This window comes from Ochotona curzoniae, unplaced genomic scaffold, assembly GCF_017591425.1.
Source record: "Ochotona curzoniae isolate NIBS_2020 unplaced genomic scaffold, NIBS_Ocur_1.0 contig_3498, whole genome shotgun sequence".
Taxonomy (NCBI): domain Eukaryota; kingdom Metazoa; phylum Chordata; class Mammalia; order Lagomorpha; family Ochotonidae; genus Ochotona; species Ochotona curzoniae.
This window is the reverse complement of record NW_024465885.1, coordinates 14275238-14290877: the sequence shown is the minus strand read 5'-3', so window position 1 is coordinate 14290877 and position 15640 is coordinate 14275238.

Below are 15640 nucleotides of genomic sequence, written 5' to 3'. Positions count from 1 at the left end.
CTGTAGAGCCATCATCTATGACATCAGCATCCCATAGGGGCTCCAGCTGAGTCCTGTTCTGCTTCTGAAAGCAGCACAGATACTGCAGAGTCCCAAGCATCACTGCATTCCCTGGGATGCTGCCCCAGAGGTCCTGGAAGCTGCGACATGCCAGGCAGTACAGTGGTTTCTGCGTGGATAGCACACACAGTCCCACTTCCTCTGCTGTTAGAGCACTCCCCAGCAATGCCATTGGTGTCTTACGGACTTTTACTGAAATAACTTTTTGGAAATGTGTGAGGGTGCATCAAAAGGTTCAGGGCATTAGAAGGTACAATTATTTTGGTATAAAAATAATTTGAACTCCATGCAATAATAAGTCTTAACCAAGTTTATGACAAAAGTGTTTTATAAAAATTGCCCTACAGAAATTTCAAAAACTTTTTGACCGAAGATAAGCTTAACCTTTAATTCCTATGGACCAGTAGCTTCTGAGAGATGCAGAACCTCAGGTGCCAAGAATTGGGATCTACAAGTGTCCATATGCAGATTGTTTGAGAAGCTCTTAACTTAGAGAAACCTCCCTTCATGGAACTACCATGAATTAAATTGATGACAAAGGAAATAAAAGTGATAAATAACAGAAAATTTTGATAGCCATCCCTTCTTTACCAGGACTTCATTTTTGTGACTGGGTCAAACTTGCAAAGTCTCTCCTAGGATGATTCATTCACTCCTTTTTTATTCACCCCTTGCTGCCTCAAAGAGATAGACATCGGTGACCTGCTAGTTTCAGTAAGTTCAGTACACATGGCTTGGGTTCAGATCAAGAAACCACCAGATTTAATGGGAAATCGTCCACTTCACATAAATGAAAATAAGTGTTATTAATATTATTTACAAATATTCTCCTATGAGCTCCAAAAATAGCAAAACAAGTACAACTTTACCCTCAACAGAGGTAAAAGACAGAAGAACCTTTCTGAGAGATAGTTTAGTTCCCTGTCAAAATGTTCCCCACAAATAATTCCGAGCAATCACTATCATTTCTTAAATCTACAGCCCAAGTGTGCCTGTTCTCCAGGTGAAATGCCTTGTTTCCGTTAGTCATTTCTCTAGCCGCCTTACCTGCCTTCCGAGATCAGTTTATCAAAGAAATCTGCCCTAATCTCAGATACTAGGATGTGGTCCCACCTTAGGTCCAATTTTGTCTTTTGAGGAATTAACACAAGAGCGCATCTTAAGATTCCTTTTGGCAAACAATGTCTATAAAAAGCCATGAAGCCTAGCATACTGCAACGTATGATCTTTAAAGAAAGGGGAAGAGATAAATGCATGTGTTCACTTACTGCCTGAGTATTTAGGAAATGTTTCAGCCTTCTCAAACCACAGCAGAGTTAGAATAGGAGCCCCAACTGATAGTTAGGATGATTGACCTCTTTTTCCCCCATGCTTTCCATCTAGTCGCAGTGTCCTCATTAGTAGATTAGTGACAATTACTCTCAGCTGTGTGGAATATCATCTTGTAAAAAGTCAGCTGGCTGTTTGCCTGCTGGTACTTAAGAAGTTGCTCACCTTCCTAGTCAGTGCTTTCTGAGGTTGGATTTTCCCAAGGCTGAGATGGAGTACGACCTCCCTGGCCGGTTCCCTGCACACTGTTGTGATTCAATGAACCGGATAGCAGCTTTCCAGCTGCACATTGCGGATGCTTATTTATCCATGGTTTGTATGGTTTCTTGAGAGGGAGGATTTAGCACTGATCTGGGGGATGTCTTCTACCACCTCTGTTACAGGGTTAGGGCTTGTTTGGGAGTTGGGTATTAAGTTAGTAGCCACTCAATGACCAGGATATTGCTGTTCAGGGTTCTGATGGATTAGAGCTGTGATTGCAAACTATGGGCTATAATGGGGAGAGTCACAATATTTTTTCTAGTGGGTTCACAAAATTATGTGGGCATCAAACACTTGTGGCAGACTCAATAAATAGTTCTACACTTGTATGGGATGCCATAGTTACTACAGATGTGTTTTATAACTGTTAGAACTAATAGACTTATTTTTAAAACCTCATTTCATTTATGCTGGGTTTCGATCATGTCTACATAGTGAGTGCAAGTGCTAGCATGTAGGTTTGCAAATGAGCCCTTAAAGGCATGACCAGCATCTTGTTCATCTGAGTGGCTGCTCTTGGTAATAGATCAAGTACAGGGAGATGACCAGGGTCCTCTGGAAGTCCAAGTAGTTCTCTTTCTGAACAGTCGCCAAGACAACAAAGTGAGCTCATGTGTGATTCCAGTCAGAAAAATAAGATGTTTTCACCTCCTTTCTCCCCTCATCCCAGGTTTGTCATTACAATGCAGAAGACCGACTGCCCGCTTTGGCCTTGTACTTGGATGACCATGCTGAGAGGAAGAGGGAGAATGCCAAGAGATTCCTAAGATTTCTGAGGAGACATGAATGCCGTGTCCTCCTTCCAGTTTTTAAGGTGACCATGTAACTTTACTATAATAACCTTTATAGGATCTTGACCAGGTCTACAGAACTAAGATGATTGGTTACTGCATAGCTTGTAGGGCTACTCGTGTTCCTATATGACTTCTTAGCAACTGACTTGGAGAGAAGCATGTGTCAATCTCAATTTGGGTAAATTTTGGCCCTTAAATGCTTGTTTGGCTTTTCTCAAGGAGCTATACAAAGTGTATAGCTTTTGTCAATGAACTATACAATGATGTCAATGAACATCACCTGGGGAATACTTTGTGAAGATGTAAATATAGACTCCACCTTAGCCCTGTAGAATCAGCTTTTGGTCTAATTCTCAAGGTCTTACACTTTCCAGATGATCCTAATGCTGATTAATTTGAGAAGTTTTCTAATGACTTTGTCAAAGATGTGAGTGCTCTTTTCAGATTACCATTCTAAATCAGTTACAGGCTTCAATATATAACACAGTTATCTCTTCAATATGGTGATGCTTTTACTTCCATTAGGCAGCCACTTAAAAAAAATTTCTACCTCGGTTGGAAGTATTACATCCAAGAACATTCCTACTTCTCTGAAAGGTGTTCATTTTGTTTCATTCCAGCCTTACAAGCAATTGACCCACTCAGACATCAAAGCTAACAGAATAATTGTCTCTATATACCTATGTTGATGGTATCCTTGCTTTGTAGCTCATTACGATTTCCTGGAGATATTTAAAAGCTCCTGATACTAATATTGTTACCCTGTTCTAGTTAAGGTAGAGCATATGTAGTTGGCATCCAAATTTCAAAACTTAAAATTCTCATCTGAATCCATTGTCTATCACAAAATTCGAAAAGCATTAGACTATGAAAAGTTAAGCATAACCCTATACATGAAGTGGGATGTTATGAAACTGCCTAAATAAGTAACTCCCCTCTCCCTACCCAACAGAGGCCTGATCAGTGGGTAACTGGCATGAACGCCTTAACGTATGCACTAGAATTGGAGAAAGAATTATATGACATGCTGCAAGACCTGAGGAGTACAACTTCTCTCATAGGTGAAGATGAAGTAAGTAGTTAACCACTTCTGACAAGCAGCAGCATCTTTCACTTGTAACTTACAACAAGCTTCTTAGAAATAGAACTAAGGAAGGGGGATCATTCACTATGTGCTTATTTGTCTCCAAGGATATTTGTGAACTCTTTCAAGAGTGAGGTATAATAGGAGGTGTAGTAGCAAGAGTGCAGTTCAATACAAGATGTAAGTCTTCCCAAGATTAATGCACTCTGGATAATTGATGTCCTGGCATATGCATCTCCTATATCAGAAATGTTTAAGGTTCATTGAGCACCAGAATCACTTGGAGGATTTAACTACAAGCTATCAGGCCTCAACCCCCAGAGTTTATTTGGTTAGGTCCAAGAGTTTGTTCTTCTGACTAGTTCCCAAGTGATGCTCTTTTTAGCTGGATGCCACATTTTGAGAATTCTCATCTTAGATTATCACTGCAAAAATAGATATCAATATTAACTTATTATCCTACAAACTTCTCCTCGAGGTACACTGCTTACTAATAATCAGAAAGCAGTAACTTTTTCTCACCAATTACCAGACTTCCCTGAAAGCCAAAGTGAAGAAAATGCTCTCATACACAATTTCTTAACTCAAGATGTATATTGAACAGGAAGCCTTAAAGTGCTACAGATGCCTATACCTTAGGCCAGCTTGCCTAAGCCTAAATCTTTGGGAATGGAGTCTGGGTAGCTACCCAGAATCTCCAGATGATTCATATCAACAGAACTGAAAACCATTGCAGTAGTAGTTTCACTTGTTCTGTTTTTTGATGAGATACCCTAGTGCTCAAACTTTACTCTTGAATATCTTATAAACTGTAGGGAACTCCAATATGTAAATGGCTCACCCAGTCCCTTATAAAAATGTAGGTACTGACAGTAGGTCCCTGTATACAGGCATGTAGACTATGGTTAGGTAGGTTGCCTCTCATTGCAGGCATGGCTCTCAATGTAAATCCTTTTCTGTCTTATTTCTGTAGCTCTTTGACTTTTTGCAAATGTTCGTTGATGAACAGAGAAAGAACATAACTTTTCTGGAACACGAATTGGCCCGAAGCAATTCAGAAACGCCTGCTGTGACTTTTGGTGAACATAGTGAATCCCAACGTGAGCAACATAACCCTTGATTACTTCTACTTGCCTGAAGTGTTTTTTTTTTTTTCTCCTCATTGTTGTGCATTCAAATAAATCTACTCTGTTTATGTGTGAAAGAGATTGCTGTTGGAAGATTGCTAGTTGTACCAATTTGAGATTGGTGAAAGCTGTTGAGTGATGGAGGCTGTGGGTTTAGGCTTGCTGGGGACTTGGGCACACTTCTTTCCTCAATGTCTCACAACACAGGAATGTTGGCAGTTGGTCAATTCAGGCAATGCAAATGCATATAGAGGGAATTCAGTGGTGAAATCTTAAAGCTCAGTTCTCTCTTGCTTGTGTATGTAGTTTAATGTTAGGAAATAGCGGTTTTCTTCAAATTAAGTGCAAAACAAACAAACAAGACTTCTTAGTTCAGAAAGCGTTATTCTTACATAAAGGTTATACAATGGATGGACAGTTACATAAACCACCTAAAAGTAAGTTTAGGAATGTAAAATAGCATTCTTAATAGGAACATTTTCACCAGTACTAGTTGAAAAAGAAAATGTAAAAACATTTCCAAAATGCCAATTGGATAACCATTAACAGTGAGGGCAGCTTAGGCTTTTGCAGATATATAGTGATTAAGAATGTTACAAAGTCCAACACCATGGCATAGTATGCTAATCCTCCATATGAAGTGCTGGCATGCTATATAGACTCAGGTTCATATCCCTACTGCTCCATTTTCTTTTTTAAGATTTATTTATTTTTTTCATTGGAAAAGCAGATATACAGAGAGGAGAGACAGAGGAAGATGATCTTTCGTCCAACAGTTCACTCTCCAAGCTGCCGCAATGGCTGGAGCTGAGCCAATCCTGAGCCAGGAGCCAGGAACTTCTTCCAGTTCTCCCACACGGGTGCTGGGTCCCAAGGCATTGGGCTGTCCTTGACTGCTTTCCCAGGCCACAGTCAGGGAGCTGGATGGGAAGCGAGGTCGTCGGGATTAGAACCGGCACCATATGGGACCCAGGTGCATTCAAGGTGAAGACCTTAACCACAAAGCTATCGCGGTGGGCCCTACTGTTCCACTTTCAACCCAATTCCTTACTGATGGTTTGGGAAAACATTAGAAGGTGGTCCAATTCTTGAGTCCCGCACCCACAGAGATCTGGAAGAAACTCCTTTGCTTTCAGATCAGCTCAGATCCAGCCATTGCACCTATATGGGGAGTGAACCAGCAGATGGAAGATCTTTCTGTCCTCATTTCTGTAAATATGCCTTTCAAATCAAAGTAAATCTTTTAAAAACAATTTAAAATCAGTAAAATTGAGAGTTCAGCAATGTTGTTTTAACTCCAGTACTGTCTAGTCAATCTGGAAATTCTAAAGCGTGGTGCCTCTACCTCAGCATTACAGTCAGATGACAGCTTTAGGGAAGGCCATCTGCCCTGTTCAGTGTAATGTAAGTAGCTGAATCCATGACTTGACCTGTTAGCAACTCTCCCACTTGCAAAAATCAAATTTAAGGCTCTTGAAAGGCAAAATAACCCTGCTTGTGAACCATAACTCTAGTTCATAAGAAAGAAAAGCTTAAAAAAAGCTGAAAGTGCTTATTTAATATGATGGTTGGATTGTAAACACAGCTGAGATGCTACTGAAACTTACAGAAGATCTTCAATGACGTTGGTGGACACAGTATAGCTACCTAAAAACCCACATTCCCTGTGTAACATCAATAAGGAAAGAAAGCATCTTTTTTTTTAAAGATTTATTTTTATTGTTTTATTTTTATTGAAAAGGCGGATATATAGAGAGGAGAGACAGAGAGGAAGATCTTCTGTCCGATGATTCACTCCCCAAGTGAGCGCAACGGCCGATACTAGATCCGAAGCCAGAAGCCTCTTCCGGGTCTCCCACGCGGGTGCAGGATCCCAAAGCTTTGGGCTGTCCTGGATTGCTTTCCCAGGCCACAGGCTGGAAGGGAAGCGGGGCTGCTGGGATAGAACCGGCGCCCATATGGGATCCTGGGCATGCAAGGTGAGGACCTTAACCACTTGCGCCACCGCGCTGGGCCCAAAGAAATCATCTTTTAAAAAAATCTCTTCTTGTAGTATACACAAATATGTAAAATACTTAGAAAAAGTCCAGTTTGGAATGCATACAAAGAAAAAATAATAGTTTTCTGAAGATGAACACTCTATGTAATGAAAAGGTATGAGAAAAAACTAAATATTACAAAGACTAATGTTTTTCAGGTGAATAGAACTAAATCCATTTTGATCATAATTGCAACAAGAGTCTAAAATGTTAGACAATTTGGTTTTGAAAAATTGATGTACTTTTTTTGTTAGGAAAGCTTGGGTATATACACATAATATTCATTGGAAATCAACCTACAAAATCAAACTACAGAATAACAGACTAAAACGAATGCCAGTATCGTATTGGCACAACGATGAAGCAAATGTGACTCTGATAGATTGCTGGTGAGAATATAAAGTGGTATAAATATTTCAGAAAGAAACTCTCCTATAAAGCTGGGAATGTGCCTATTATGTGGGGTTGAGTTCCTCTGCCACATAGAGGGCAAATGGAAGCATACTCTCTCAAGCTGATTATTATAAATATTCCTAGGAGCTTCATAGTAAGAGAAAAAAGTGGAGACAACTTGGATGCCCTTCATTGGAGAAAGGGTAAACCAGGGGCAGTGTATTTTGATATAGTAGGATACCATCAAGTAACAAAAGACAGTAAATGCAAATAAATGGAAGGATATAAAAGGAATGTTGCTGCATGAAGAATGGTTATACTAAACAGTGTGACCTTGATACAGTGAACTGACACAACAGTTACTATTCCACTTAGGGTCCTGCACTCCATGTGAGAGTGTCTGGGTGTTAGTTTTGACTGCACTCCTAGCCAGCTATCTGCTAACAAATGCCCTGAGAAGTCATGACCCACTATTTAGTTTCCTGCTCCCCTCATTGCTATTGCTTGGCTCAATGAACTTGTAAGACATTCTCTCTCTCTTTCAAATAAATTTTATCATACTTTGTGATTCTGCTTATGTGGTGTTAGAGGGTAATTTGCTTTCCTCCTTTCCAATTTGTAACCCAGAACATACTAAACCATTCTGTAGAGGAAAATATCAGAACAGTGATTATCTCAGAGAAGCAAAGACTAAAAGATGCCAAGAATGCCAACGATCTTTATATTAACATCATTCAAGTTCCATTAAAATGGTCAGAACTCAGTATGAATGTAACTTGTTCATTTATAAAAATTGCATTCAATAGTAAACTGAAGATTTGAAGAGCATATTGTTACATGCTATTTGGAGTGCATGGCATTTTGATGAAATAATGAATTAGGCACTTGATAAAATATAACAAAAACACCTAATGATAAATCTGACAATATTTAAGTATTTTCTATGTTTCAATTTTATTATATATCTTAAGTATTATTACAGGATAATAGCCAAAACTTATTTTTTCCTTATATTTTCTCATATTACTGATATTTTAAATTACATGTTATAATAGACTTATTTTCAGTTCTTTGACAAATATGCATACTGTCTTCCATAATGGTTATAGTATTTTACATTCTTGCCAACAAAATATTAGGATAAATTTTTTCCAACATCCTTACCAGTGTTAATTTTTCCCTTGTTTTTTGATGATTGGCAGTCTAACTGGGGTTTGGTGAAACTTCATGGTAATTTTGTTCATTTCTGTAAAGATTCTGAACATTTTTCTGTGTTTGGTTGTTTATATTTCACCCCTTGAAAATTTCCCATATATGTATGCCCTTTGCCCATTTTTTTCTTTTTTTTTCTTATATTTTTGACAATCTTTACACAGTGAATTAGGGGAAAAAAGGTTCAAGGGCTACAGGAAAGTGGGTAAGACTATTATTTCCATATTGTTTCCTTCATGTATCTGAGGTAAAGGGGGATATTGAGGTAGAAACCCCACCCAGTCTCCCACCCATGCCAAGTCCCAGATGAGAGGCATCTCTGAGATACTTGCTCAAGTGGTTTTGATAGTTCACCAGTTATGAATCACTGCTAATCTCACCACTCCAAGCATGAGGTCATTGAAGAATCCACTGATTGACATAGTCCTTCATAGAGTCTCCATTTGCCCAATATTTCGCTGCCAACATATAGCTGAGGTGGTTGATTGTCTTGTTCTGTATTCTGCCTTTTCTTGGTTAGGGTTCTGAGTCCGGCATTTAAATTGGGGAAATCCCCAAAGAAACTTTGAGGTGTTCCCAGACCAGATTCTTGTGTGTTCTAGCAAGCACAGGGCCCGGTATAGCCCATCACCCTGATCAGCTGGTGTTTGCAGTTGCTGGGTTGGTTCTGTTTTCAGCCCCGACTTCCACTGGAACCAATGGGTGTTGCAGGCCGGCCTGATTCTGCCCAGCACATTCTCGGCCCTCACATAAATCAGTGGGAGCTGCAGCCTAGTCAGAACAACCCGCAATAACCCTCACCAGGCCTGCCCTCTACCCTGGTTTGCCAGTATTTGCAGCAGACTAGTCCAGTCTGTCCCACATCCCATTTGGCTCTCGCACGTGTCTATGGGTATTGAAGCTTAGTTCTATCTAACCAGCTTAACTATCCAGCCCTCATGGATGTTGTTGAGTGTCTCTCTGTCTAGCCACCCCAGCCCCTGTCTTAGTTTTCATGCCCTCCCATGGGAGTGGTTACCCAAGAGGGAGGAGCCCACTATTTCCCTCCCAGCTTTTTCTCACTCCTGGATTATGCACTCTCCAGGTGGTTCTGTGGTTTGACTTGATAGAACTAGCCCCCAGTGCCAGCTTCTGCCAGCTGATGCTGCAGTTAAGCCCAAACATCCCTCACCACCCACTCTAATTTTGTTTCAGCCAGTAGGAACAATCAACCCAGCCTGGCTTTCCCCTGATCTAGTCCACATGAGGCGTACAGGTGTTGTAGCCCTGCTTAGTCTGGTCTGCCCCCATCCCAGCCCATGCTCTCCAGTGGGAGTAGCTGTCTGGCAAGGGGACCCTCCCCTTATTCTCCTGCCATTTCTGCCCCCTTCCTTCCTGGTTCTCATGTGTGTACTGGTTGGGTGCTGCAGTCACATCTGGCACAGGCAACCTCACCTTGGCATTCCGTATTGTGCACTGGTTTTTGTCACGACCGAACCTGGCTCCACCCACACTCAGTTCTGGTGCTTGGATTTGCCAGTGGATGACGTGAACTGATTCAGCCTGGTCTGCCCCCAAACCATGCCAAATGTATGCCAGTGGGAAACTTCCCATGGCCTGTTCTGAACTGTGTCCATTCATGCTTCTTGTGCTTACCTGCAGGGTCTGTGTCCTGCCAGAGGAGTTGCCCAGGCTCCTCCATCAGAATCCCTCCCAGTGCCAGATTTTGCACATACCAGGGGGTCCATGAGCCAGACCTACTCAGTCCACCTCCTGTCCTAGCAGGAACAGTGACTCTTCTTGACTGGCCTTCAACCCAATCTGGTTCTTGCTATTGGATGTTTCAGATCAGCCATGGCTTGTCCACACCAACATACAGCTTACATATGGCTCAGTAGCAGTTGAGACCTAGCCTGTCCGTCCCACATCTACCCTGGTCCTCCAGGACACCAGACAGTATTGGGGTCTGGCATGGCCTGGTGCATCCAATCCCAGCCCACACTTGTGCCAAGGGAGACACGGTTGTACCGTTTCCTGTTCAGAACGCAGCCCCCATTATAGCCCACACACCCATTGGTGGGAACCTCAACCCAGTTAGGGTGTCCCCTGTTCCTAGCCATAGATCACACACATGCCAGTGGTTACTCTGACTCAGCTTGGCACAGCCCCTCACCTGTCCCAACCTCTGCCTTAGACACTGTGGCTTAGCGTTCCTGGCTCATGCAGACCAGTAGGTGCAAGACCCTAGCTCCCTTTGCCCATTTTTTGATGAGATTGTTTTGTCGCTGTTGAGATTCTTTATCTTTATAGATCCTGTTTTAATACATTATCAGTTGCATAATTTGCAAATAGTTTCTCCCATTTTGTCAGTTGCTATTTTAATATGTTAAGTCTTTGCTTTACAATACAGAAGCTTCTTAGCTTGATGTAATCCCATTTGTCTATTTTTGCTTTTATTGCCTGTTTCTAGTATCTTTTCTCAGACACCTTTACCTACACAAATGACTTACAGAGTTTATCCAAAGTTTTTCTCTGGTAATTTGGTTATATCAGGTTGTAGATTTAGAATACTGATTTATTTTGAGTTCATTTTTGAAACAGATGGAAGGTAAGGGTCTTATTTCAGACTTCTGCACGTGTAAATCCAATCTTCCCAGCACCATTTGTTGAAGAGACTGCATTTTCCGTGGATTGATTACAGCTCATTTTTCAAAGAGCCGTTGGTTGTGCATGTGTGAATTAATATCTGGGTTTAATATTCTGTTACATTGGTCTACATATCTACTTTAGTACCAGTACCAGATGTTTTGATTAAAACTATCAAGCAGTATACCTACATGTCTGGTGTTTTGATAACTTTGGCTTGGTTCTTGTTAAAATTTCTTAGCTATTTTGGGTCTCATATCTTCATGTGATATTTTCTAGTTCTAAGAAGAATTCCATTGGCATTTTGATTGAATCTGTAAATCTGGGTAGTAATATGTATTTTTTGATTATATTATTCCTTTTTTGATTATATTCTTCCAATTTATAAACATGAAAGATATTTCCTTGTTATGTGTATTCTTTTTCTTTCTTTATTGTTTTATAATTTTCACATTCACTTTCTCAGTTACATTTATTCCAAACTTTTTAGTCCTTTTTTAAAATTTATTTCCCTTTGATTTCTTTAGCCAAATCCAGTAGACAAGATAAAGTTTCCAGAACAACATTAAATAGCAGTGGTAAAAGTAGGTATCCTTGTCTTGTTTCAGAACTCTGTGGAAATGATTCTAACTTTCCTCACTGAATAAAATGACTGTGGGTTTTGTGTTTATTGCATTGATTGTGTCAATCTTATTTTGAGTTTTTATCATGAACAGATGTTGCATTTTGTCAAATGCTTTCTCTGAGACTATTGAGAAATTATATTGCTTTTTAAAAATTTATTTATTTGAGTAGGCGTGATAGCTTAGTGGCTAAAATCCTCACCTTAAACACACTCGGATCCCATATGGGTGCTGGTTCTAATCCTGGCGGCCCTGCTTCCCTTCCAGCTCTCTCCTTGTGGCCTGGGAAAGCAGTCTAGGACAGTTCAAAGCCTTGGGATCTTGCACCTGCATGGGAGACCCCAAAGAGGCCCCCGGCTCAGGATTGGCTCAGCTCCCGCCATTGCGCTTACGTGGGGAGTGAATCATTGGACAGAAAATCTTCCTCTCTGTTTCTCCTCCTCTCTGTATATCTGCCTTTCCAATAAAAAAAAATCTTCAATTTTTAAAAAAATTTTTACTTGGAAGACAGAATTTAAAGGAGAGACAGGAAGAGAACTTCCATCTGTTGATTCATTCCCCAAATGGTGATAATAGTTAGAGCTGGGCCTGCTGATGCTGGGTGCCAGGAGCTTCTTCTAGGTCCCAACATCTCTGTGTGTGCATGGGCCCAAGGACATAAGCCATCCTCTGTTCTTTTCACAGGTCATTATTAGAAAGCTGGAACAGAAATAGAGCAGCTAGGACTTGAACCAGCACCACATGGAATGTCCACACTGCCGGCAGAGGATTAACTTGATAAACCACAGTGCTGGCTACAATCATGTAGTTTTTATTCTACTTTGTTAATATGATGCATCACATTTATTGATGTGGATATGTGGAGCAATGAATGTCTGCATACCAGGGATAAATCCTACTTGGTACAGGTGAGTCATTTTTCTAATGTGTTTTGGGAATTTATTAGATAGTATCTCGTTAAGGATTTTTGCATCTGTGTTCATCAGGGGTATAGATCTATAGATTTCTTTCTGTCATATCTTTCTTTTTTTCTGGCTTTGGAATCCAGATAATGTTAACCTCAAAGTAGGATTTTGTGAGGATTCTCTCCATTTCTTTTGTTTTGAATGCTTTAAAAAGAATTGTATTTAAATCTTTAAATAAGAACAAGTTTTGTAGAATTCAAGATCACCCAGTCCTGGTTTTCCTTAGTTCAGAGGGCTTTTGTTACTGCTTCAATCTTCATAGTGGGGGGTAGGGTACTTATCTAATTCAAAGAAGGAAAAGCACATTTCTCTGGCGCTGTCCCCGCCCAAATACACTGACATCTAACATGGAAAATGTGCCATCCTTTTTGTTTGTATATTTTTAAAATTTAATTACATATATACTTATATATAATATTGAAATCTGTATACATTTAATTTACATATGTTATGGGAAATAAGAATATATTATATATAATATATATATATATATATTTCCCATTTTACTGTGTTACAGGTTAGGGCTTCCCCACTTTTTCACCCTTTTCTGCTTCTCCCTTCCCCGTTGTCCTCTGTGTATTTTAGTAACATAGTCCTTCAGCTGTAGTCTCAACTGCACCACTTTGCTCCTTACATGTATCATGACATTGTAAGAAATAGTCTAGTATTTTGTATAGATAGTCTATATTGTCTAGGTATATTTAGCAGTTTTATTGGGGACACTATTTAGGTGTAGAGATGTATACTGCTGATCTTTGATTTCTGGTACTCTGGTCTCCATTACATCCTTGTTTGTGAGATTATAAGTGTCTACTTATTTACCTTTGTTTTCTTATTTTCTATTTTGGATGAAAGACATCTTATATGAGAGAGAACAAATGGTATTTGACCTTTTGAGATTGGCTTATTTCACTGAGCACAATGGACTCTAGTTGAGAATGTGAAATCTTAATGCTAATAGGTGCTAGGTGTCTCTAGTGTGTACAACCAGGGGATTTTTTCAGAGGGATAAATCCATATTGCTCTCTGACTTTCAGTCTGGCTAAGAGTTGGCAGGGGACTGAGCACCCACTTGGATTGGGAGATACTCTTATTTCCTCACCCTATCGCAGGCTCCAGGACTCAAACTGCCAAGGCACAGCACCCACAGGCAGATGGTTATAGGGATGCCTCTTCTGTTTCCATGTAACTAGGGTAGGTTCATGGGGCTGAAAGTGTATCCTCTGCATCCTGTGTCTGTGGGAGCTTTGCATGCTATGATTGTGGGAATACTTTGCACAACAGGACGGGGAGTATAGCTGGACCTGTGGGCAAACACTAAATCTGCCTTCAGAAGCTCAGAGCTCCCTGATTACCCATGTTGGTCACTGCAGAGGGTTCCATATTCAAACTGGGGGCTACACATATCCTTTAACCAAATTAGGTACCTGTGTACCTGTGGGAGTTGTACCCACCGTGGCTAATCCTGATCATTTATCACCTTGGAAAAGAGGAGTTAAACCTGTGATTACAACAACACTTTTAGTGAGGTAAAAGAAAGAGTATCTGAGATAGGTATTTCAAGGATTTATCTTCTAACAAAAAGCAGGAAATTTTAAAATAAAACTGAATATATATTGTTCAAGATTTATAGTATAATATCAAACAATCAAACATAGACTCTAAGGAGTTCCTGAAGATTTGGAAAGAGAATGGATTAGAAGACTTATCCAGCAAAATAATATCAGAAAACTTCCCTAATTTGGAGAAAGAAAAGAACATTCACATACAGATAGTATATAGAACAGATATGGACGTGACTAGAAAAGGTCTTTATTGTGGCATATTATATTCAAACTATCCAGTAAAATATTTAAAAAGATCCTAATGTGTACACAGGATAAATGCTAGATTACCTTCAGAGGATTCCCAGCTAGATGAAAAATTGATTTCTCATCAGAAACCCTGAAGGCAAGGAGATAATGGAGAAACACAGTCCAAGTCCTACAAGAAATTGCTAACCCAGAATACGGTGCTCAGAAAAGCAAGCATGTATAAATGAAGGCAAAATACTCTTCAAAACACACACAAAGCGAAGGGAGTTGTTACCTCTTATTGAACCTCACAAATGATGCATAAGGATGAGAGTCATCATTAAGAAAGAATGGGAAGGCAGGCAATCTCCTAATTAAAGCACAAAGTCCAAAATAAAATAAATAGGAATATTTATGGAAAAGTGGTAGGATGAAATTGTTACTTATCAATAACATTAACTTTAAATGACCTGAAATTTTCAGTTAAAACATCAATACCTCATTCTTTTCATGGCAAAATAATACTCCATTGTATATGTGTATATGTTTACACATACAGGTAGGTAGATAACATTTTAAAAAATCTGTTCATCCATCAATAAGTATCTAGTTTGATTTTATGTCTTTTTTTTTTTTTAAAGATTTATTTTTATTATTATTTTTTCATTGGAAAGGCGGATATACAGAGAGGAGAGACAGAGAGGAAGATCTTCCATCCGATGATTCACTCCCCAAGTGAGCGCAACGGGCCGATACTATGCCGATCCGAAGCCAGGAGCCTCTTCCGGGTCTCCCACGCGGGTGCAGGTTCCCAAAGCTTTTTGGGCCGTCCTCGACTGCTTTCCCAGGCCACAAGCAGGGAGCTGGAAGGGAAGCGGGGCTGCCGGGACTAGAACCGGCGCCCATATGGGATCCCTGGCGTGCAAGGCGAGGACTTAACCACTTGCGCCACCGCGCCGGGCCCGATTTTATGTCTTGACCATTATGAATAGTGCTTCAATGAAGACAGGAGTACATTGGCTTCATTCTCCCCCCCCCCAGGTATATATTCAGAAATAGATCATTGGATCATACAATCATGAATCTATTTGATTAATTTTTTTCTTTTTTTACTATTAATTACATTGTACTATGTGACACAGTTTTTTTTTATTAATAAATTTTATTTGGACATTCTTTACATAGTTAATTAGGGTAAGAAGGTTCAAGGGCTACAGGAAAGTGGATAATACTAGTATGTTTTCCATATTGTTAGCTTCATATTCAAAGGGGGGTATTTAAGGGAGAAGCCCACCCAATTTCCCACCCTCCCCAGGTCCCGGATGTAGGGCATGC